General features: G+C 44.0%; 1 protein-coding gene across 3 annotated transcripts in view; it reads left to right on the forward strand.

Annotated features, from left to right (window-relative positions):
• Positions 1 to 7,794: 7,794 nt before the first annotated feature.
• ARHGEF37 (Rho guanine nucleotide exchange factor 37) overlaps positions 7,795 to 23,715 on the forward strand; it is a 107,659-nt gene continuing 91,738 nt past the window's right edge. The window contains exon 1 of one of the 3 annotated variants that reach the window (XM_040497399.1): positions 7,795 to 8,073. The gene's annotated coding sequence lies outside the window, so the exon portion shown is untranslated. The remainder of the gene's footprint in view (positions 8,074 to 23,715) is intronic. The other 2 variants (XM_040497418.1, XM_040497409.1) reach the window with 2 other exon arrangements.

A 23,715-nucleotide genomic window follows, 5' to 3' on the forward strand; every position in this document is an offset into this window, starting at 1 on the left:
TTTTTTTTACATCTCTTGCCTGAATTACTGGAATAATTGCCTCCTTAGGCAATCCAATTGTCTCCTTATTATCTCCCTGTTTCCACCCTTATCGGCAGAGTCTTTTCTTTTATTTATTTATTTATTTTTTTTATTTTTTGTTTAATTTATATATGAAATTTATTGTCAAATTGGTTTCCATACAACACCCAGTGCTCATCCCAAAAGGTGCCCTCCTCAATACCCATCACCCACCCTCTCCTCCCTCCCACCCCCCCATCAACCCTCAGTTTGCTCTCAGTTCTCAACAGTCTCTTATGCTTTGGCTCTCTCCCACTCTAACCTCTTTTTTTTTTTTTCCTTCCCCTCCCCCATGGGTTCCTGTTAAGTTTCTCAGGATCCACATAAGAGTGAAACCATATGGTATCTGTCTTTCTCTGTATGGCTTATTTCACTTAGCATCACACTCTCCAGTTCCATCCACGTTGCTACAAAAGGCCATATTTCATTTTTTCTCATTGCCACGTAGTATTCCATAGTGTATATAAACCACAATTTCTTTATCCATTCATCAGTTGGTGGACATTTAGGCTCTTTCCATAATTTGGCTATTGTTGACAGTGCTGCTATGAACATTGGGGTACAAGTGCCCCTATGCATCAGTACTCCTGTGTCCCTTGAATAAATTCCTAGCAGTGCTATTGCTGGGTCATAGGGTAGGTCTATTTTTAATTTTCTGAGGAACCTCCACACTGCTTTCCAGAGCGGCTGCACCAATTTGCATTCCCACCAACAGTGCAAGAGGGTTCCCGTTTCTCCACATCCTCTCCAGCATCTATAGTCTCCTGATTTGTTCATTTTGGCCACTCTGATTGGCGTGAGGTGATACCTGAGTGTGGTTTTGATTTGTATTTCCCTGATAAGGAGCGACGCTGAACATCTTTTCATGTGCCTGTTGGCCATCCGGATGTCTTCTTTAGAGAAGTGTCTATTCATGTTTTCTGCCCATTTCTTCATGGGTTATTTGCTTTTCGGGTGTGGAGTTTGGTGAGCTCTTTAGAGATTTTGGATACTAGCCCTTTGTCCGATATGTCATTTGCAAATATCTTTTCCCATTCCGTTGGTTGCCTTTTAGTTTTGTTGGTTGTTTCCTTTGCTGTGCAGAAGCTTTTTATCTTCATAAGGTCCCAGTAATTCACTTTTGCTTTTAATTCCCTTGCCTTTGGGGATGTGTCGAGTAAGAGATTGCTACGGCTGAGGTCAGAGAGGTCTTTTCCTGCTTTCTCCTCTAAGGTTTTGATGGTTTCCTGTCTCACATTCAGGTCCTTTATCCATTTTGAGTTTATTTTTGTGAATGGTGTGAGAAAGTGGTCTAGTTTCAACCTTCTGCATGTTGCTGTCCAGTTCTCCCAGCACCATTTGTTAAAGAGACTGTCTTTTTTCCATTGGATGTTCTTTCCTGCTTTGTCAAAGATGAGTTGGCCATACGTTTGTGGGTCTAGTTCTGGGGTTTCTATTCTATTCCATTGGTCTATGTGTCTGTTTTTGTGCCAGCAAAGTAGATTTAGAGGGTATCTCCTAAACTTCAAAACTAAGTTTTCACATCTTTCTGCACATTAAGAACAGGACTATGACAGAGCTCAGGGCTGAGTCTGTGTGAGAAGGTTGTGCTCTTGGGGCGCCTGGGTGGCTCAGTGGGTTAAGCATTGGACTCTTGATTTCTGCTCAGGTCATGATTTCACGGTTATAGGATGAAGCGCCACCCCACCCCCATCCCACTGGGCTCCTGTGCTGAGCATGGATCCTGCTTGGGATTCTCTCTCCCTCTCCCCCACCCCCCCTCTCTGTGCCCCTCCCCCACATGCTCTCACTCTCTGTCTCTCAAAAATAAAGAAATAAACATTAAGAAGAAGAAGAAGAGGGGCGCCTTGGTGGCGCAGTCGGTTAAGCGTCCGACTTCAGCCAGGTCACGATCTCGCGGTCCGTGAGTTCGAGCCCCGCGTCAGGCTCTGGGCTGATGGCTCGGAGCCTGGAGCCTGTTTCCGATTCTGTGTCTCCCTCTCTCTCTGCCCCTCCCCCGTTCATGCTCTGTCTCTCTCTGTCCCAAAAATAAATAAAAAACGTTGAAAAAAAATTAAAAAAAAAAAGAAGAAGAAGAAGAAGAAGGAGAAGGAGAAGGAGAAGGTTGTGCCCTTGACTATGGGAAGAGGGAGCTGGGAAACTTGGAAGGGAACAGGGAAGAGCTCTGTCTTTATATGGTGATTATACCCATGACAAGTTGGGAACACAGATGGAAGCCACTGGAAACCAGGAGAAAGAAACAGAAGAGATGCTAGGTGGTGTTTCTCAGTACAAATTATAGAAGTGGCCCAGAAAGAGCGTGACATCGCGGACCAAAGGAGGCTTCAGAGTCCCGGTTGCTGAGGCTGCGGTCCTAGGTTTGCCCCTTTGGAGCAGCGAGGCCCCTGGCGAGTTTCTGTCGCTGAAAATCTCAGGTTTCTCACTAATAAAAAAGAACATGGTTAAACTCATCTTTTAGGGCTAACTAGCATAGTAACTGGCTTGTAATTTGGGCTGAATAAAGCAGACACTCTTGTTATAAAAATTTTTATACATTAGTAATGAGGTTATTAAACTAGCCTGTTAATGTGATAAAAGCTTAATTCTGCTAAGGACACGCAACCGATAATTTCTTGGCTTGTCTTTCCGAAGATTTAATATCTCTGAAGATAGAGGAAATCATTACATTCAGACTTAGTAGAATTAAAAAAAAATTTTTTTTCAACATTTATTTATTTTTGAGAGAGAGAACATGAGTGAAGGAGGGGCAGAGAGAGAGGGAGACACAGAATCTGAAGCAGGATCCAGGCTCTGAACTGTCAGCACAGAGCCTGACGCAGGGCTCGAACCTATGAACTGTAAGATCATGACCTGAGTTGAAGTCAGACGCTTAACCGGCTGAGCCACCCACGTGCTCCTTCAGTATGATTTTTTTTTTTTTTTTTAAATGGCGATGAGAATCTTTGGAGAAAGCAGCCATCTGAGATACAGAATTGTGTACTGGATAGACCTGGCTACAGATGTCACCTATGAGCCATGTAACCTTGAATGGGTTAATCTTCCTGAGCCTCCATTTCCACAATTATAAAATGTAAATCATATAGGGTGGTTGTCAGGATTAAAGATCATCCATGAGAAATTTCTGACATGTATTAGGCATTCAGTAAATAGCACCTATTTTTTAAATTATTTTTTTAAATGTTTATTTATCTTTGAGAGAGAGAGACAGAGAGACAGAGTGCTAGCGGGGGAGGGGCAGAGAGAGAGAGAGACACACACACAGAATCCAAAGCAGGCTCCAGCCTCTGAGCTGTCAGCACAGAGTCTGACTCGGGGCTCAAACCCGTGAACCACGAGATCACGACCTGAGCCGAAAGAGGATGCTTAACTGACTGAGCCACCCAGGTGTCCTGCACCTATTTGTCGTATCAGTGTAGAAATTAGAGTGTGGATTTAAAAAAGATGAATGAAAAAATCGATATGGTCTCAAGACCGAGGCTCTAAAAAGAGGGAAGCAGTTTGAACAAAAACACAAACTTATCAGAAAAACAAATCCGATTCATTAGGCTCATGGCACTGCCTGTGTTGTGCTGCTAAGTACACATTTGGCATAATTTACCTCTTCTCAACCTTTCTTTGCTCAGCTGTGCAATTAGAAGTGATTCCACAGAGAAAGAGAAGGAAAGGCTTGGGAAGAAAATACTAGTGCTATAAAGAAGTTCTTAGATGGATGAAATTTTAAAAGGTTGGGAAATGGGCACCCGGCTGGCTCAGTCGGTAGAGCATGTGACTCGATCACGGGGTCATGAGTTCAAACTACACATTGGGTGTAGAGCTTACTTTTATAAAATTTAAAAAAGATTGAAGGTTCGGTAATAACTGTAATAGCCACCTCGTCTGGTTTTGCGAGTTCAGCTCAGATGCTGTATTATGCAGCACTTTTTACAGATTATACTCTTTAATTCTTTCCCTTTGGGGCCTACAAATTACTAGAACATAACTACATGATGGACATTTATCATTTTCCTGATTGCCCAACCTCCAAATTGCCCTTGTAAGTTTGGAGAGCAGGGCCCTGCCTCTCACTCAAGGAAGCCAAAAGTGTTCCCTGATCGCTGACTGTTTGGGACTCAGGCATGACCGATCAGCCAATCCCACCTGGATCACGATTCTAGAGGTAGGAGCCAAGAGAAGCAGGCAATGTACAAAACTTATTCCGGTAGTGGTGGCACGCGATATCTGGTGGCAGCAATGACAGCTGGGTCAGTTGTAGCACCCGTCCTCAGTGCATTGCCGATGTCCAGAAGCAGCGTTTTTCCTGTCGTGTGGTTTCCTCTGCGGGTCTGGCCCCCCAGCCTCCCTTCACGCCTATCTGGTTCTCCAGCCTGTCCATTGATTCTCTGAGCTCAGTACTATTCAACAAATTCCTTTGATGCTTCAGTTAACCAGAAGCAGTGAGTATCGCTTGCAGCAAAAAGACTCTGGCTGGTACGTAATCTTTAGATCGTGCACCATCCAAAAGGGTCTAATGCCGCTGCTTTTTTTTTTTTTTAAGATTATTCATTTTAGTAGTAAATAATATTTTTTCAAGATTATTTAAAGATTTAAAAAAATTTTTTTAATGTTTATTTATTTTTGAGACAGAGACAGAGCATGAACAGGGGAGGGTCAGAGAGAGAGGGAGACACAGAATCTGAAGCAGGCTCCAGGCTCTGAGCTGTCAGCACAGAGCCCGATGCGGGGCTGGAACTCATGGACTGTGAGACTGTGACCTGAGCCGAAGTCGGACGCCCAACCGACTGAGCCACCCAGGCGCCCCTAAAGATTTTTTTTTAAAGATTATTTATTTAAGTAATCTCTGCACCCAATGTGGGGGTTCAATTCATGACCCCAAGACGAAGAGTCGCATGCTCATCTAACTAAGCCAGCCAGGCGCCCCTGAGGCCACCGCTTTTAATACAGATCTCTAGATAAAGTCGTGGTCAAATTTGCAACTGGTCTGGGAGTTGTTGCAACTGGCTCCTTTGAAGCCCACGCATCCCAGGCAAAATGTTTGCTGCCCCATCCTAACTAAACCACTTCTTCCTCTGTCTCCCACAACTTCTTCATCACACTCATCCACCCAGTCGATCAACACTTATTCATCACCTACTGTATACAAGGCAGCACGGCGGGCACCGAGAGGCACCCAAAGATCAATAAGCTGTAGCCCTAACGGTATACTTTTGAATTTTGAGCTAGGTAAATACAATTTCTTTTCAAAAAAGAAATTTGAAAATTGATCACTGTTGAGGATAGAAGAGAAGAGGAACTTTTAATCTTTGAATTAGTGTCACTGGGGGCAAGGTGATGTCCATTCATTTGTGTATTTTCTAGAAACCAGTCCCAATCCTCCGTTCGAGGTTTCCAGTTTGAAAACAAACAAGTAGCTGTCTAGAGCACCGAGAAAAGAATGCCTCCTCCGAAGTTGGCAGTTCTAGATTGCTGCGCATCAAAGTATTTGTGACCTAAGATAAGAAATGGGATATTAGTGTTAATACCTTAGGAATTTAACTCAAGATAAATCCAGAGTCCTCAAACAGAATCTAAGAAACATCAGTTTCAAATGAAAATACTCTCCAGCTTGTCTCCTTTTTCCTTAAATTACCAAATAAGTCCTTCTTGCGGAATTGGGACCCCGCTACCCCTGAGACCCCAGTGATACAGCAGTTGCCCGGGGAGTGTTGACACTTGTGTCTGAAATCACAGAATATTCAACACAAGCAAGGAGGAAATGTGCACATTAATAATATAAAGTGGAACAGAGAGAGCAGCTGATTCCATACTCCCAAGAAAAGACTGGTCTCACAGACAGACACACACACACACACACACACTTTACAGGAGCAGAACTGAGGTGTTGAGCATGTAAGACTTTCCCCACAAACAGAAAGTCTGATTTATTTTTTATTTTTTTTATTTTTTTTTTAATTTATTTTTGAGACAGAGAGAGACAGTGCATGAACGGGGAAGGGGCAGAGAGAGCGGGAGACACAGAATCGGAAGCAGGCTCCAGGCTCCGAGCCATCAGCCCAGAGCCTGACGTGGGGCTCGAACTCCCAGACCGCGAGATCGTGACCTGAGCTGAAGTCGGACGCTCAACCGACTGAGCCACCCAGGCGCCCCAGAAAGTCTGATTTAGAAGTCAGCCTTGCTTTGGGGTCAGGTCTTCACTCCTGGGGGGCTTTGGGTATGTCACTTAAGCACTCTAGGATTCCATTTCCCTCCAGAATTCCTTCAGAATGGGAAGAAAACTTAGAGATTCCTAACCCAGTCTTTAACTTTTACAGGACTCTTCTTTGAGGCATTCCTGATAAGCCTCTCTGCTTCAATGTTGACTATTTTAAAACATTCTTTTTATTATTGAAATATAGTTGACATGCAATTTTATATTTTTTTGTTGTTATTTTAAAGTTCATGTATTTATTTTTAATAATCTCTACACCCAACGTGGGGCTCAAACTCACAACCCCAAGATCAAGAGTCACATGCTCTTCCAACTGAGCCAGCCAGGTGCCCTACAATGTTATATTTTGAATGCTGACCCTTAATGGCATTTTCTCCAGGCGCTGATACCACTTGTGAAATGTTCTGTTGGAGAAATTCTGCCTTATGTGTTGCAATGTGTCTGTCCTTCATAGATTTCCCCATGCTAGTGACCTCTCAGGTCATACGTGCCAAGTCTAATCCATGGACAGCTCTTTCAGAAAGCTCTCACCTTCCCTTGTTTTTCTTGTCTACAGAATAAACCACCCTCTCCCCTTCCGTTTTTCTCATCCATCACATTGAAGACAACCTCATTTTGGTCTTCATATTTTTATGGGTGTAGAGTAGAGATGAAGGACCCTGAGGCCTCAGAGAGTCTGAATTTGAATACTGGTTCTGTTGCTTTGTAGCTATGCCATAGTGGACAAGTTACTTTTCATTTCTGGCCTCAGTTTCTCTAAAAGGAGGATAATATTAACAATAATGAGAAGTATGCCTATTGCATAGAGAAGTTGTGAATGAGGCTAATGAAAAAATACAAGTAAAATGTTTAGTATAGTGCTTGGCACTTAGTAAGCAATACTACTACTGCTGTCATTAATCATAATAAAAAATAATGAGCCCTAATAACGAGAATAAGAATAAGGATTAGGACCGAGAAGATTTAAGAAAGTTAATCTAGTCAATTCCTAACCCCACAAACAAGGTTTGGTTGTCCTGATGGGAACCTTTTTCAAAGCAATTATCACATTTTTTTTCTTGCAATTATCATTTCAATGTTCACTGACCCCCTTCACCCACCACCCCCCTAGGAGGACGGGGACCTTTTCTGCCCCGTGGACTGCTGAATACTTAGTGCCTAGAACAGCGTCCCATTTCACAGCAGGGAGAGAATGGAGAACACCTTCAGATCACAGAAAAGGAGACTCGGGGGGCAGGGAGACTGGCAGATTTGTCTAAGACTGACTTCACGGGAGGCCTGGGTAAGAACCCAGAGGTCCTAGGCAGCGAACTCTCGGAATGAAATCGAGGTCCAGCCCTAATGTCCAGTGCTTCGGGCCGGGGCACAGATAATACAGATATTCAGTGATCCAGGGGTCAACATTCCAACCGGGTGGCCTAAGCGCTGGTCCGGGTGTTGGGGGTGCCGCGCCCCCCCCGGCGAGAAGACGGCTGAACTAGAAGGCAGGGTGGGCGGGCCCCCGGGCGCGCTAGGCGCTCAGCAGCTCTCCGCGCTGGCGGCGGGCCAAGGCCAGGGCCACCCCGGTCCGGCCCGGCCGGGTCCCGGGCGCAGCGAGTGGAAAACAACCTGGCCGCAGACAATTGACAAAGGCGCGAGAGCGGGCCGCCCTTCCGCGGCGCACGCACGCGCGCAGCGTGGGCAGAGCCGCGCCCGCCCGCGCCCTCCGTGGGACCCGCGTCGCCGAGGCCCAGACGCGGCGCGGGGCAGGGGAGCCGGGCGCCCTTGGCGCCCCCGCGGCTGCGTCGCCGGAGGCAGAGATCCGCGAGGTGAGGGCTGCCGGCTATTGGGGCGGGGTGGGCGCGGAGAGGGGGGGCGCTCGGATTCAGGTGGGGAGGTGGGGAGCGCGGAAGCCGCGACGCCGGGTCCCAGGTGGCGCGGTGAGCTTTGTTTGCGTCACGGGTCTTACGGGCATGCTGGCAACCTGATCCATGTGACCTTTTACAGGTGGAAAACTAAGGCCCAGAGAGGTAAGGTGGCCTAAAACAAACAAACAAACAAACAAACAAACAAAAAAACCAACAACTTAACCCCTGCCTGCTTCAGTGTAGGATTTGGGGTGACTTTTAATAAGAACCCATAGGTTAAAACAATGGAAAATGCAAACAATATTAAAGAATCTTTGAGAAGGAAAATATAATTGTGACTAGTCAGTCCAGGCCAGGGTAAAGGGAAAGGAAATTTGCCTCCCTGCGGTGAGCAGCCTTGGCCAGGAACCCCAGAAAGGTTGTGCCAAAGCTGGGACCGAGAGCCGAGAGCCGGGGCTGTCCCGCTCCCCCTACAGTGCTCCGTGCACTGTGAGCGCTCAAAACTTGGAGGGGAGTAGAGAAACTTGACAGCAGCCTGCCCACATGCTTAACCTTCTGGGGATCCCCGACCCCTTAGAAATCTGAGTCTCTCCCCGCCCCAAGGTTCACGCATAACCTTGCACACGGTTTCAGGTTTGAACGAAGCATTCTGCTGTAAGAAGTGACTGAAGGCTGGCATTCAGGCTGTGCTGTTCGGAGCATTCTTTTGCTCCTTTAAAGGGAGGCAGCTGGGAAAGAAGTGAGTCCAATTGGACAGTCAGTCCAGTGTCCTGACCCTGCTAGCTGTGTGACCTTGGACCAGTAGTTTAACCTCTCCAGGGCCCAGTTTTACCTGTGAAATAGGGATAAGATTGTCTGCTTCATCCTTCAAGTTATATTCAGACTTAAGAATGAAGGCTGAGCCCTTCTGTGCTGGTGCACAGAATCCAGTGGCCCGCTGCTGTGCCAGTTAGGAAAGGTGATGCCCTGGGAGAAATCGGGCTGTGTCTGAGATAATTAAAAAAACTATGAACATGAAACTCTAAAGTGAACCCTGTTATGGCTTAGAAGAAGCAGCGCATGTTGTGATGACGATAGCCTAAATAAAACCATAGCAATGCCTAGCATCAGTATTTGGCCCAAGGTGAAATGCTGAGAGTAGAAGCTACCAGACATTCTTTTTTTTTTTTTTAATTTTTTAATGTTTATTTATTTTTGAGAGAGAAAGAGAGAGAGAGAAGGAGAGAGAGAGCATGAGCGGGGGAGGGGCAGAGAGAGAGGGAGACACAGAATCCGAAGCAGGCTCCAGGCTCTGAGCTGTCAGCACAGAGCCCGACGCGGGGCTCGAACTCACAGACCGCGAGATCATGACCTGAGCCAAAGTCCGATGCTCAACCAACTGAGCCACCCAGGTGCCTCTGAGAGAGAGAGAGAGAGAGCCCCACGCAGGCTCCACACACAGTGTGGAGCCCAACTCAGGGCTTGATCCCATCAACCCTCAGGGATGATGACCTGAGGCTAAATGAAGAGTTGGACTCTCAACCCACTGAGCCCCTGGGGTGCCCTGAAGCTACCAGACATTCTAACAAGGACGGTTTATTGGGCCTTACTTGCCTTTTTCGGATGGAGCCAACACCTGCATAGCTTGGTTTTCCATGAGAGGATAGAGGAGGGCATACATGGGGGCCTGGGCAACACACAGTCTTACCAGGTGATGGGGGCTCAGCTGAGTCCCTGCCAGGGGACAGGAGTTGCTGGCAGCTGGCTCTCATCCCTCTTCGATCAGCAGCTTGCCATGGTAAACAGTGCTCCCGTTGAGTCTATTCTAGATCAAATAAATGGCTTTTTATTTAACTCCTGAGGCGGGTGTTTGAGCACTGTAACTGAAGCAAAATGGCGTTTGTTGAGCTTGATTGTCCAAAGCCTATTGGTTGTTCATTAGGAGTTTTAAAGTCTGTGGATCCAAAATTGTGAGGACAGGGCCTGGGCAGGCCTACTTATAAAAAGAACTGCTCTTACAAAAGGCTGTGTGGTCTCCTTTCCCTACCATTTTAGGCCTTGCAAATAGAGTCAGGGAAATATGGCTTAGGGCAAATAGCTGCTATTTAATTTGGATTAAGACACACACTACCTGTCTGGTGGCTTACATTCCTCTCTGGGTATTTATAAAGGAGAGTTTTTCCTCAGAAACAGAGAATGTGTATGTGTGCATCTGGGATGCCTCTTGCCTCCTCTCTGTCTCACCTTCAGCCAGTCATTTCTCAACCTTTTTTTTTGCAAGCTCAGGGACTTTGGCAAGTTCCTTCCCTTCCCGGCTCTGTGGCCTGATTTTGTTTCACAGTAACTCTGTTACAAAGTTGTTTTTTCTCTTAAAGTAAGTGGTACACCCATGGCGAGGCTTGAACTCAAAACCCCAACAGCAAGAGTCACCTGTTCTACCAACTGAACCAGCCAGGCGCTCCTACAAAGTTTTTTCTCTAAAAAATATTTCTTTAATGTTTGTTTATTTTTCGAGAGAGAGACTGTGATCAGGGGCAGGGCAGAGAGAGGGAGACACAGAATCTGAAACAGGCTCCAGGCTCTGAGCTGTCAACACCGAGCCAGATGCGGGGCTGGAACTCACGGACCGCGCTAGATCATGACCTGAGCCGAAGTCGGATGCTCAACCCGACTGGACCACCCAGGTGCCCCTAGAAAGTTTTTTCTAATTTGACCTTTAGGTTCCAAACATTTGGTGCCCCGTAGGACGACATCAGGCAAATGTGCTCACTCCCTCAGGCCAAGGTCCTTCCTTATTTGAACACAGCCCACGCAGGCCTTTCCAGACTGGCTGTCTTCATTCTTTAAACAATTCTTTAGTAGGAAAAGCAGAATTTCTCAAGAAAGGATCTACAGACTACTTGCATCAGAATCACTTAGGGACTTGCCGAAATGAGCCATCCCTGACCTCCTGAATCAGAATCTTCAAGAGTGGGGACAGGGCACCAGGGTGGCTCAGTCAGTTGGGCTCTTGGTTTTGGCGCAGGTCATGATCTCATGGCACAGAGCCTGCTTGGCATTCTGTGTCTCTCTCCTCTCTCTCTGACTCACCCCCACCCCCACCCCTGCTCCTGCTCTTTCTCGAATGAACGTTAAATACGTACATATACAATAAACTTAAAAAAAAATCTTCAAGAATGGGGGCAAGAATTTGCCTGCCTGACCAGTGTTCCTGATGGTTCTTATGCACCTTAGGTTATCAGTGTGTGTGTTGGAGGTGGGGATTGGTAATAGGGGACTACATATTCTTTATAACATTCCGTATCATTTGTCTAAATTATGTAAGGAGTGAGAGCCTCTTTTGTAATTTGAACAAACCATAATGTCCAAGGAGGACATATGGGTGGCAAGTAAGCACTTGAAAAGATGCTGCAGATAATTCATCATTAGGGAAATGCATGTCAAAACCATAATGAGATATCACTTGCTACCTATTAGGATGGCTAAAATTAAAAAGACTGACTAGAGGATAACTGATGAGGATGTGGAGGAACTAGAAGTCACATACACTGTTGGTGGAAATGTAAAGGGGTACCACCACTTTTGAAAAGTTTGGCATTTTCTTAAAAAGTTAAAGGGGCGCCTGGGTGGCTCAGTCAGTGAAGCATCCAGCTTCGCTCAGGTCATGATCTCACAGTTCACGAGTTCGAGCCCCGCATCAGACTCTGTGCTGACAGCTCAGAGCCTGGAGCCTGCCTCAATTCTGTGTCTCCCTCTCTCTCTGCTCCCCCCCCCCCCGCCCTACCCCGCGCTCACATGCGCGCGCACTCTCTCTCTCTCTCTCTCAAAAATAAATAATAAACATTAAAACATTGAAATGTAAGTCATGTAACCCAGACAGTACATCTCTCCGTCTAGCTCTGTTGTAATAAATGGAAAACAACCAATTGTTTATCCAGTGTGATAAATAGAAAGCAACCATTGTGCTATATTCATGCAGTCGAATACCACTCAGCATTTAAAAAGTAATGAACTCTTGATACATGCCACAACATGGATAGATCTCAAAAGAATTCTGCTGAAAAGAGAAGAAAAAGGCCAGACCAAAAAGAGCCCATACTCTATAATTCCACTGATATAAAATTCGAGGGGGGTTTGCTATCTCTCACCTGACCTTGAGCTTTTTGGTGGCCCCTGAGAGTTGTATATGATTATACTAGTCTGACTCCATTTGTTACAGTGCCATTGGCAATTTGATCATTATTCCGCTGGTTCATCCTCATCATTCATTCATTCAATTAATTGAGCACTTACCATATGCTAGATCTGGAGTCAGCACTAGGAGATGTGTTGGAAAACAGATGTGATCCTCCCCCTGGCGGGGCTTATGCTTTATTGAATGAACCTGTAAAACAAATAGAATAAGAAAAATAATTACGGGGGGAGGGGGGGAAGGAGTAGTTTTTTGGAAGGAGGATGGGAATCAAGGGAAAGCTTGTCTGGGTTCCAAGCAGTCAGTTGCACGTTTTTGAAAGACGCTCCACTCTGGTGCTGTGCATCCAGTCAGGAGACTTAGCAGTCTTCCAGCAGAAAGGTGGTGGAGGTTTAGACTCAGGTGGTCTTGGAGATGGAAAGCACTGGAAGGACTGACAGATGGCCTTAAGCAAACGGAGCAGATCCCAGAGGTTGACACTGATCAACATTTTTGAATTGTGTGGTTTTATCAGTTTTTACTTCATATTATTGTCCTATGATTCCCCCCACCTTCAGTCCCAGCCTCCATCACCTTTGTCTTACTCCCTAGAGAGACTCCTTAAAGGGGGCACCTGGGCAGCTCAGTTAGTGAAGCATCTGACTCTTGGTTTCAGCTCAGGTCATGATTGCACAGTTCGTGAGTTCAAGCCCTGCGTTGCTGACAGTGCGGAGCCTGCTTGGGATTCTCTCACTGCCTCTCCCCTGCTCGTGCTCTCTCTCTCTCTCTCTCAAAATAAATAAATAAACTTAAAAAATATATAAATCTTTAAAAAAGAGAGAGAGAGAGATAGACAGACAGACACTCTATAGAAAGACGTCATCACCTTGTGGGGCCAGTTACCCTAGCTTACAGGATTCCTTTGATCCACTGGCCTAGTTGCCTTTCAGTAAGAGAATGAGGATAGTCTGGCATGACCTGTTACTCTGTTTTTGTTTTTTCTTCACCTATGCTGGCTCCCAGTGATCTCGGTTTCCCTTTCTAATGGCTGGCAGGCCATCTGTTTTACTCAGGTGGCAGAAACCCAGCTCAGAGTGGCCAAGTCTGAAGAGGCATGGGGAAAGAAAATGTATTAGCTCATGAAAAAATCCAAAGTCAATCGGTGTCCATCACGGCTGGACTGAGTAACGTCATCAAGGCTCAGTCTCATGATCCCTCCATTCTCAGCTCCATTTCTTTGGTGTTAGCGGCATCCTGAGTCAGGCTCTGGTGTACCGTTCCTATTACTTAGTATTGTCATCATAATCAACTGTTCTTGCCGTCTGCTTGAATGTGACCAGCCAAGTGCCTTAGACATTTCTTGATCCACTGGATCCATGGTGATACTATCCTTTACAGTTTGACATTAATAGTAACAAAAGCAACTGCTACAATTACTGATAACTTACCTTATACCAGGCACTCTGTTGAGACACTTTACATGGGTTATCTTATGAAACCTTATAATCACCCTACAAAGAAGGTTATATCATTATCCCAGAAAAGCCAGCCAGTTGATTGCAGAATCAGAATTTGAAATCAGGTTTCCCCGCTCCAGGGTCTGGGCACCAAGCTTTCACACTGACTGCCTCCTAAGTCCCTCTTTAGGGCTGAGAAGAGGAAAGCAAAGCCATCAAATAGTGTGCCTATTTCTTACTTTTTCTGAACATGCATCTTAAAATATATGTGGCAGTCATAGTAGGGGCAGAGCTTTGGAAGTTATTCTTATAATTAAAAAAAAATTTTTTTTTAAACGTTTATTTATTTTTGAGACAGAGGGAGACAGAGCATGAACGGGGGAGGGTCAGAGAGAGAGGGAGACACAGAATCAGAAACAGGCTCCAGGCTCTGAGCGGTCAGCACAGAGCCCGACGCGGGGCTCGAACTCACAGACCGTGAGATCGTGACCTGAGCCGAAGTCGGCCGCTTAACCGACTGAACCACCCAAGCGCCCCGTTATTCTTATAATTTTATCAATCCCAGCTCCTTCTGGGTGTTTAGCGTTTTGGAAGCTCTTTGTAGAGGACCTTCCTCTCTGACTGTCGTGTATGTCTTTGTAATTTTTTTTTAAGTTTTTTTTAATGTTTATTTATTTTAGAGAGAGAGAGAGAGAGAGAGAGCGTGAGTGGGGGGACAGAGAGAGAGGGAGACATAGAATCTGAAGCAGGCTCCAGGCTTATCAGCACAGAGCCCGACGCAGGGCTCGAACTCACAGACTGTGAGATCATGACCTGAGCCAAAGTCGGACGCTTAACCGACTGAGCCACCCAGGTGCCTCCCTCCCTTTTTAAATTTTTATTTTGTGTGTGTGTGTATATGTTTTTATAAACCAGGCACCAGGTTAGGCAGGATCCTAGCGTGGCTACTCTTGTTTCTATAGGTGTTTCCTTCCTTTGTTTTTCAACAAAGCCTTTTGCTATCATGATAGCACCTTTGACAATCTTCCATGAACCCTCATTTTTACAGTCTCAGACCAGATGCACACATCTTACTTTTTTTTTTTTTAATCTTAAGTATTGAAATTGATCTCTGTCTAAAACCTGGGGTGGGAGGCTCAGGGATGTTGGACTTTCTCTTCTGTGACATTTTACCTTCTGAAAGAACTTTAAGGTGACAGTTTCCCTTTCCCCAGGGATCTACTTCTTCTGTTCAGTTCTTTGGCCCGGTCTGACGTATATATTCTTTAAATTATTTTTTAAATAATCTCTAAACGTGGGGCTCGAACTCACAGCTCTGGTATCAAGAGTCATATGTTCCACCGACCAAGCCAGCCAGGGGTCCCTGGTTAGAATTAGATTTGATGCATCATTTCCCCTTGTCACTTCTTCTGTCTTGAAAGGGATGAAATAATCAGGATGTCCATAACATTTACCGAGTTAGTCCTTCTGCTTTTAGTGGAAAGAAACTTGGGGCAAATAACCAGATGTTTTATTTTTTTAATTATTTTTTTTAAATCAATTTTTTTTGAGTCTGAACATTTAAAAAGATTTTTTAATGTTTATTTATTTTTGAGACAGAGAGAGACAGAGCATGAATGGGGGAGGGTCAGAGAGAGGGAGACACAGAATCTGAAACAGGCTCCAGGCTCTGAGCCGTCAGCACAGAGCCCAATGCGGGGCTCGAACTCACAGACCGTGAAATCATGACCTGAGCCGAAGTCAGAAGCTCAACTGCCTGAGCCACCCCAGCGCCCCAATAACCAGATGTTTTAAAAAAAATTTTTTTTTCAACATTTACTTATTTTTGGGACAGAGAGAGACAGAGCATGAACGGGGGAGGGGCAGAGAGAGAGGGAGACACAGAATCGGAAACAGGCTCCAGGCTCCGAGCCATCAGCCCAGAGCCCGACGCGGGGCTCGAACTCACGGACCGCAAGATCGTGACCTGGCTGAAGTCGGACGCTTAACCGACTGCGCCAACCAGGCGCCCCTACCAGATGTTTTAAATACCCTGTCCTTATTGTAGATCTGTTTCTTTTCTTGATCTTTATATCCTCAGAATCTAGGAAAGTGCTTGGCATAAGGTAGGTGCTCCAAATATTTGTTGAATGAACGTGTGCTACAGAAAGAGCTGTTTTACACCATCCTGGAGTCTGAAGCTGTGGCTGCAGAACATTCAACAGGCGTTTAAAAAAAAAAAATTTGGTTTTTTAGTTTATTTATTTATTTTGAGAGAGAGAGAAAGCGAGCCCGAGTGGGGGAGGGGCACAGAGAGAGGGGGAGAGAGAATCCCAAGCGGGCTACACGCTGTCAGCACAGAGCCCAATGTGGGGCTTGATCTCACAGACCGTGAGATCATAACCTGAGCCAAAATCAAGAGTTGGATGCTTAACCAACTGAGCCACCCAAGTGCCCCATGAACAGACTTTTTTTTTTTTTTTTTTTTTTTTTTTAGCATCGCCTGTATGCTAAACTGATGTTAGTTCTTAATTGGCTATTACAGGGCATGAAAGAGATCTCAGGAGCGAGCATGACTGGACTGTAAGAATAGCCATGTTTTCTGAGCATGTTCTCTGAGACCAGAGTTCTTATCAGGCCAGACCAGGAAATGGAACAGGGACACCCAGCCTGCTCTCCCAGGCGTTTGAGTTCCGCTTGTCCAGAGAGAGTTGCAATGATAGTGGAAAACGTAAGCTATGTAATATTTTGTTTGTTTTTAACTTTTTATTTTGAAATATGTACAGGCAGGAATAAGGCGTACAGGCTTGTTTAACAGCAAGTTGCAAGGACAGTACCGGGGTTTCTGTGTGCCCTTGACCAAGTTCCTCCAGTGGTTCTCTCTTATTGAAATATAGCACACTATCAAAACCAGGAAATTGGCATCGGCACACTATTTGTGAATGCTTGTTTTGTGTTATTATATCACATGGCAAATTTGTGTAACTATCACTTCGATTAAGACACACAGTTCTTCCTCGTGTTCTTTCTTTACAGTAACACCCCCATGCCCTTCCCCCTTGTCCCTAACCAGGTGACCCCTATCTGGCCTCTGTCTTTATAATTTCGTTTCTCACATAAGTGGAATCACACAGGGTGTGACATTTTGAGACACAGTATAATACCTTCAAGAGCCATCCAAGTTATTGCAATGTATCAGTATTTTATTCCCGGTTCCTTCTGGGTGATCAGTGATATTGGATCTACCACAGTTGTTGTTTTAAAGCATTCACCTATTAAAACAGCATTTTGTTTTCAGTTTGGCTATTACAAATCAAACTTGTACGAGCATTTGTGGACAGGTTTTTGTATGGACTTAAGTTTTCTTTCTCTGGAATAGATGTCCTGAGGTATGATCGCTGCTAAGTGTTTCTTTTTCTTTTTTCTTTTTTTTTTTTTTTTACATTTATTTATTTTTGAGAGACAGGGAGAGACAGAGCACAAGTGGGGGAGGGGAAGAGAGAGAAGGAGACACAGAATCCGAAGCAGGCTCCAGGCTCTGAGCTGTCAGCACAGAGCCTGATGCGGGGCTCGAACCCGTGAACCGTGAGATCATGACCTGAGCCGAAGTTGGACGTTCAGCTGAGCCAGCCAGGTGCCCCTGTGTATGTTTTGTGTTTAAAGAAACTGACAAACTATTTTCCAGAGTGGCTGTACCCCTTTATATTCCCATCAGTAATATATGAGAGACCCAGTTTGCCCACATCCTTGCCAATAGTTAATGTTATTTTGGTGACAGCTTTATTGAGATATAATATGTATCATATAATTCGCCCATCGAGGATGCACAAATCAATGGTTTTTAGTGTATTCACTGAGTTGTGCAACCATCACCACGATAAACTTAGAACATTTTCATCATCCCTAAAAGAAACCCTGTACCCCATAGCCACCAATACCCCTATCCCTTCAGCCTAGGAAATCAATCATCTGCTTTCTGTTTCTACAGATTCGCCTGTTCTGGACATTTCACATAAACCAAATCATAAAATAGGTGGTCCTTTATGACTGATTTCTTTGACTGACTTCTAGCATAATGTTTTCAAGATTCATCCATGTTGGAGCACGTATCAGGAGTACTTCCTTCCTTTTCATTGCCAAGTAATATATTTTTAAAGAAATAAAAGTGTGTTCCTTTCCATTACACAGACTATAAGAGATAACAAAATGCTGTTACAGAGAGGTTTTGCCAGGCCTGCTTGGAGGTCTAGATTTCAATTAACCTAAGTGCAAATTAATGCCATTTTAAATAGTTAGCAGTTCTCTATAAAGTATTATTTGTGCTTTTTGTTTATTTAGCAAGAGTTCTGAGTAGTGGAACCTGAGTAGTTCTCCTGAAATCCTATTGGGATCTTTCTAGAGAACCTATGCTCTGGGTAGTGAGTGTCAGCGGATCAGGCCGGGGACAGGTCAGCAGGCCACAGGCAGTGTTCAGAAGCTGGAACAGAACTGTGCATCAGACAGATGCATTCCGAGAGCTTTCTAGGCCCATTGCTCTCCACAGTCAGTTTACATAATATCTGATGGCCCAGGACAGAAATTTCTGCTGCTACTCATGCCTCTCAAAGGACCACTGACATCCGCAAGTGTCTTCATTATTGTGAGGCACAGCGGGGGACACGAGGTGAATGGGTGTTTATCTTGTCTCTAAGTGCTTAGTGTCTGGCCAGGAAGATGAGGCCTGGTCCTAAATGACCCTAAATAACCAAGTGCAAGTTTGAATGGGATGTGTGCCGTTTTAAATATTAGGAAATATTTTAACCATCCAGAAAAAAAAAAAAAAACAAAGAACAGTGCAACAAATACCATGTTCTTACCATCTATCTATGTTTAATTTTAACGTTTTTGCCATATGTGCTTCATTATTTTTAAGCAACTAGAACCTCTCAGGTCCTCAGCAGTAAAAAGGAAGGAACTGTTGATCCATTCAACGGTTTACAGGAATCTCCAGGGAATTGTGCTGATTGAATAAAGTCAGTCCTAAAAAGCTTACACGCTATAATGATTTTGTTTACATACATTCTTAAAATGACAGGATTATAGAAATGGAGAACTGGGGGCGCCTGGGTGGAGCAGTCAGTTAAGCGTCCGACTTCAGCCAGGTCACGATCTCGCGGTCCGTGAGTTCGAGCCCCGCGTCAGGCTCTGGGCTGATGGCTCAGAGCCTGGAGCCTGTTTCCGATTCTGTGTCTTCCTCTCTCTCTGCCCCTCCCCTGTTCATGCTCTGTCTCTCTCTGTCCCAAAAATAAACGTTGAAAAAAAAAAAAAAAAGAAATGGGGAACTGATTTCTTTTAATTTTTTTTTTTTTTTGATGTCTATTTTTGACAGAGAGAGAGGCAGAGCATGAGCAGGGGAGGGGCAGAGAGAGAGGGAGACAGAATCCAAAGCAGGCTCCAGGCTCTGAGCTGTCAGCACAGTGCCCGACGTGGGGCTCGAACTCAAGAACCGTAAGATCGTGACCTGAGCCGAAGTTGGATGCTTAGCCGACTGAGTCACCCAGGCACCCCAAGAGAACTGATTTCTTGGGGGCCAGGGGTTAGGGATGGGATGGGGTTGGGTGAAAAGGGACCCTTGTATCAATGCCAGTATCCTGGCTGTGAGATTGTGTTGCAAAATGTTACCATTGAGGAAACTGGGTAAAGGGTACATGGAACCAATGTATTACTTATTACAACTGCATGTGAATCTCTATCTCCAAATTAAAAGTTTAACTTAAAAAACCCCAAACCGTCAGATGCCATTAAGTCATTTTTGATACTGTCTTAAATTCTGTTTCTCTGCTTCCCTTTCCAGAGGTTACTACCATTTGAATTTATTGTTAATCACTTCCACAAAAATTTAAAAAAAATTTTTAAATGTTTATTTTTGAGAAATGAGAGAGAATGTGAGCCGAGGAGGGGCAGTGAGAGAGGGAGACAGAGGAGCTGAAGTGGGCTCTGTTCACAGAGAGCCCACTGTGAACCCACGAACTGTGAGATCATGACCTGATCGGAAGTCAGATGCTTAACCGACTGAGCCACGCCGGTGCCCCACTTCCACAAAATTTTTAATACTGGTGTTCCATATGTATATATCTCTAAACACTATCTAGCATTGTTTTACGTATTTTAAATTTTAGAAAATAGTATTATAATCTATGTGCCCTTCTGGAACTTTCTTTCAAACCCCCCCTTCTAGAACTTTCTTTTTTTTCCCTTTCTTTACAGTGTTTGTGAGGCTATCCATGTTGATACATGAATTTATAGTTTGTTCATTTTCACTGTTGTTCAGAATTCCATGATATGTATATATTACAAGTTATTTACCCACTCTCCTGTTGATGGACATTGAGATTGTTTCTAATTTCCAGTCATTATCAGCAGTGCTGGAGTGAACATTCTTGTGTCCATTTCTTGTGTATATGTGAAGAAGTTTCTTGAAGACAGGATATATCTAGGAGTAGAACTGATTGGCCTGACACTGTGAGCATTTTTAACTTTTCTAGTCATTGCCAAATTGCTCTGTGCAGTGGTTGCAATACTTTCCATTACCGTATCAGTACGTGAGACTTCCCCATTCACCTACAGTCTCACCATTTTTATATTTTGCCAATCTGATGAGCATGAAATGGTATCTCATGGCAGCTTTAATTATTCCTGTTTGCCTAGTTACTAGGGAATCTTTTCTTCTTTTTAAAATGTTTATTTATTTATTTTGAGAGAGAGAGAGAAAGAGATTCCCAAGCAGGCTCCACTCTAAGCACAGAGCCCGACTCGGGGATTGATCTCAGGACTGTGAGACCCTGACCTGAGCTGAAATCAAGAGTTGGATGCTTAACTGACTGAGCCACTCAGGCGCCCCACAAGTGAGTCTTTTCATTTGTGTGTTAGGCATTAAAAAAAATGTTTTTTTAATGTTTATTCTTGAGAGAGAGAGGAGAAAGGGAGAGAGACAGACAGAGCATGAGTTGGGAGGGGCAGAGAGAGAGGGAGACACAGAATCCGAAGCAGGCTTCGGGCTCTGAGCTGTCAATACAGAGCCTGATGTGGGGCTCAAACTCATGAACTGTGAGATCATGATCTGAGCCACAGTCGGATGCTAAACGACTGAGTCACCCAGTTGCCCCGTGTATTAGGCATTTTAATTTCTTCTTTTGTCAATACCTATTCACACCTCTATCATCCGCAGTTTAGTTGGAGAGAACACAAGTCATTCTGTTTTAACCAGTCGGGTATTTATTTATTTATTTATTTATTTTTTCAACGTTTATTTATTTTTGGGACAGAGAGAGACAGAGCATGAACGGGGGAGGGGCAGAGAGAGAGAGGGAGACACAGAATCGGAAACAGGCTCCAGGCTCTGAGCCATCAGCCCAGAGCCCGACGCGGGGCTTGAACTCACGGACCGTGAGATCTTGACCTGGCTGAAGTCGGACGCTTAACCGACTGCGCCACCCAGGCGCCCCTCCCAGTCGGGTATTTAAAAGAGTGTATTAGGTGCTTACCATAGCAGCAGAGCAGCTGGACAAGCAGACCACAGAATAGGCCACTGGGAATGAATCCCAAGGCCATGCTACAGGAACGCCCCTCCAGAGGCATTGCTACCCTCTGCAACAATCAGGAAATTAGAGAATTGGGATGCTGCTGGCCCTACTGCTGGCTTCAGAATTCCATTACTTTAGCCACAATCTTTTGCCAGAATTGATGACTTTAAACCGTGCAGTACCTACCCCATTAAATGGATATCTCAAGCATCACCTCTCTTCCTACTTAGCTCAGTTCTAAACTCAGTGCTCACGTGAGACCATCTGATTGGTGGGGCTGAAAACGCATGTTGGAATGTTAGCTGCAAGGAAGCTGGGGTTTAGCTGTCCAATTTCAGTATTACGGGATGACTTAATAGGAGGAGGTTAACACTGACATTGAATGAACCAATATATTGTATGTGCAACAGTATGCTTTGTTTTTCTTTTAAATTGCCTGGCTTTAGTGATTCATAGAAGGTTCTTTATGTAGTGTAGATAATTAAACTTTTTGCAGGTTACATTCATCACAAATATCTTCTGGTTGGAGGCGTCTCTTTTCCATTTGATTGTAGAATTGTTTGATGAAGAGAACATTTCAATATTACTGTCATCAGATTTATCAGTCTTGTCCAATCTTTTCTTTTGGGGTTTCTTTTATGTCTTGTCAAAGAAATCCTCAGAGAGCATAAAAATATTTTCCTATGGGAGCGCCTAGGTGGCTCAGTCTGTTAAGTGTCTGACTCTTGATTTCAGCTCAGGTCATGGTCCCAGAGTTGTGGGATCCAGCCCCGCACTGGGCTCTAAGCTGAGGTGGAGCCTGCTTGGGATTCTCTCTCTCCCTTTCTCTGTGTCCCTCCCCGCCGGGCACACATGTACTCTCTCCCTCTCTCAAAATAAATAAAAATATAAAAATATTTTTTCTATGTTTTCTTCTCAGAATTTTAGAGTTTCGTATTTGACGTTTAGGTCTTTAACCATCTGGAGTTTATTTGAGTGTGATATGGGATTACATTCGTTTATTTTTCTATATGGGAGGCCGCTTATGCTATGACCATCCTTTCTCAGTGACTTATACTTATGTCATATAAAACGTTTCCATTTTTATTGTGGTCTATTTCTGGGCTGTCTAATCTGTCCTACTAATGTGTTTGCCCTGTATCAACACCATCCTTTTTAATTACTATTGGCTTTCAAGTAGATCTAGATATCTCATAGGACAGGTCCCCACCTTGTTCTTCAGGATTGCCTTAGCCAGTCTTCGCCTTTTACTCTTCCATATATGTTTTAGAATTTTCTTGTTGTGTTTTAGCAAAAAAGCAAAAAGTGAAACTCTGTTGGGAGTTTCATTGGAACTGGAATTGAATCTGGTTGGGGAAAATTTTTTTCTTTTCTTTATAATATTGAGTCTTCCTATCTATGAACATAGTGTATCCCTACTTATAATTGTTTCTTCAATTCAGTAAGTTCAATAAAGTTTTATAATTTTTTTCATAAAGATCTTATATATCTTTTGTTACATTAAGATATTTCAGAAGGAATAAATAATATTTGTCTTTATTATATGATCAAACCTTTTTATCTTTAAATTGCATTTAAAATATATTGTTGGTATATACAGTAATATGCTTTATTTTTGAATATTAATATCCAGCAAAATTGAGGAACTCTCACTTTTTCTTACATTTAGTTTTTAGTTCATATTAAGGCGATGAAAGCATATAATTTAAAGAGATGGGTGGTTGTATATTTGTTATGAGAAACAGAAACAGATGATTCTCTAATGTTTATTATGAAAAACAGCTTATTCTATTTCCTTCCTGACTCAGGCCTGACCAGGCAATTCCGTCTCTCATTTTTCACTGATTATTTAAAACTTTATTTCCTTGTTTTTTTGTTTTGTCTTTTTACTCCCTTGTTTTTTTTTTTTTAATTTTTTTTTTCAACGTTTATTTATTTTTGGGACAGAGAGAGACAGAGCATGAACGGGGGAGGGGCAGAGAGAGAGGGAGACACAGAATCGGAAACAGGCTCCAGGCTCTGAGCCATCAGCCCAGAGCCTGACGCGGGGCTTGAACTCACGGACCGCGAGATCGTGACCTGGCTGAAGTCGGACGCCCAACCGACTGCGCCACCCAGGCGCCCCACTCCCTTGTTTTTAAATAGCATGTATGTACTGTTAAATCTTAAGTTTTTGATTTAGGTATTGTTCTTTGACTTTCTGCTATGGAAGATGAGGATTTAGGTTTTTGGTTTTTGTTTTTACTCCCCTGCAACTACGCATGTATACCCCTCCCATTATCGTATTCTCCCGGTATAGTTATACATGATATTAATTACATCACTTGTATTATAATGTGTGTAAATTGTATTTACAACTGAACCAGGCGGTAACATACAATTACTTTCATTTTTTCTGCACAGTTTTTTTTTTTTTTTAACAACTGTGTTGTATTTGTTCTTTGGTTTGCCTCTT

The sequence above is a fragment of the Herpailurus yagouaroundi genome, unplaced genomic scaffold (assembly GCF_014898765.1).
Source record: "Herpailurus yagouaroundi ecotype Mexico unplaced genomic scaffold, PumYag 29, whole genome shotgun sequence".
Classification (NCBI taxonomy): Eukaryota; Metazoa; Chordata; class Mammalia; order Carnivora; family Felidae; genus Herpailurus; species Herpailurus yagouaroundi.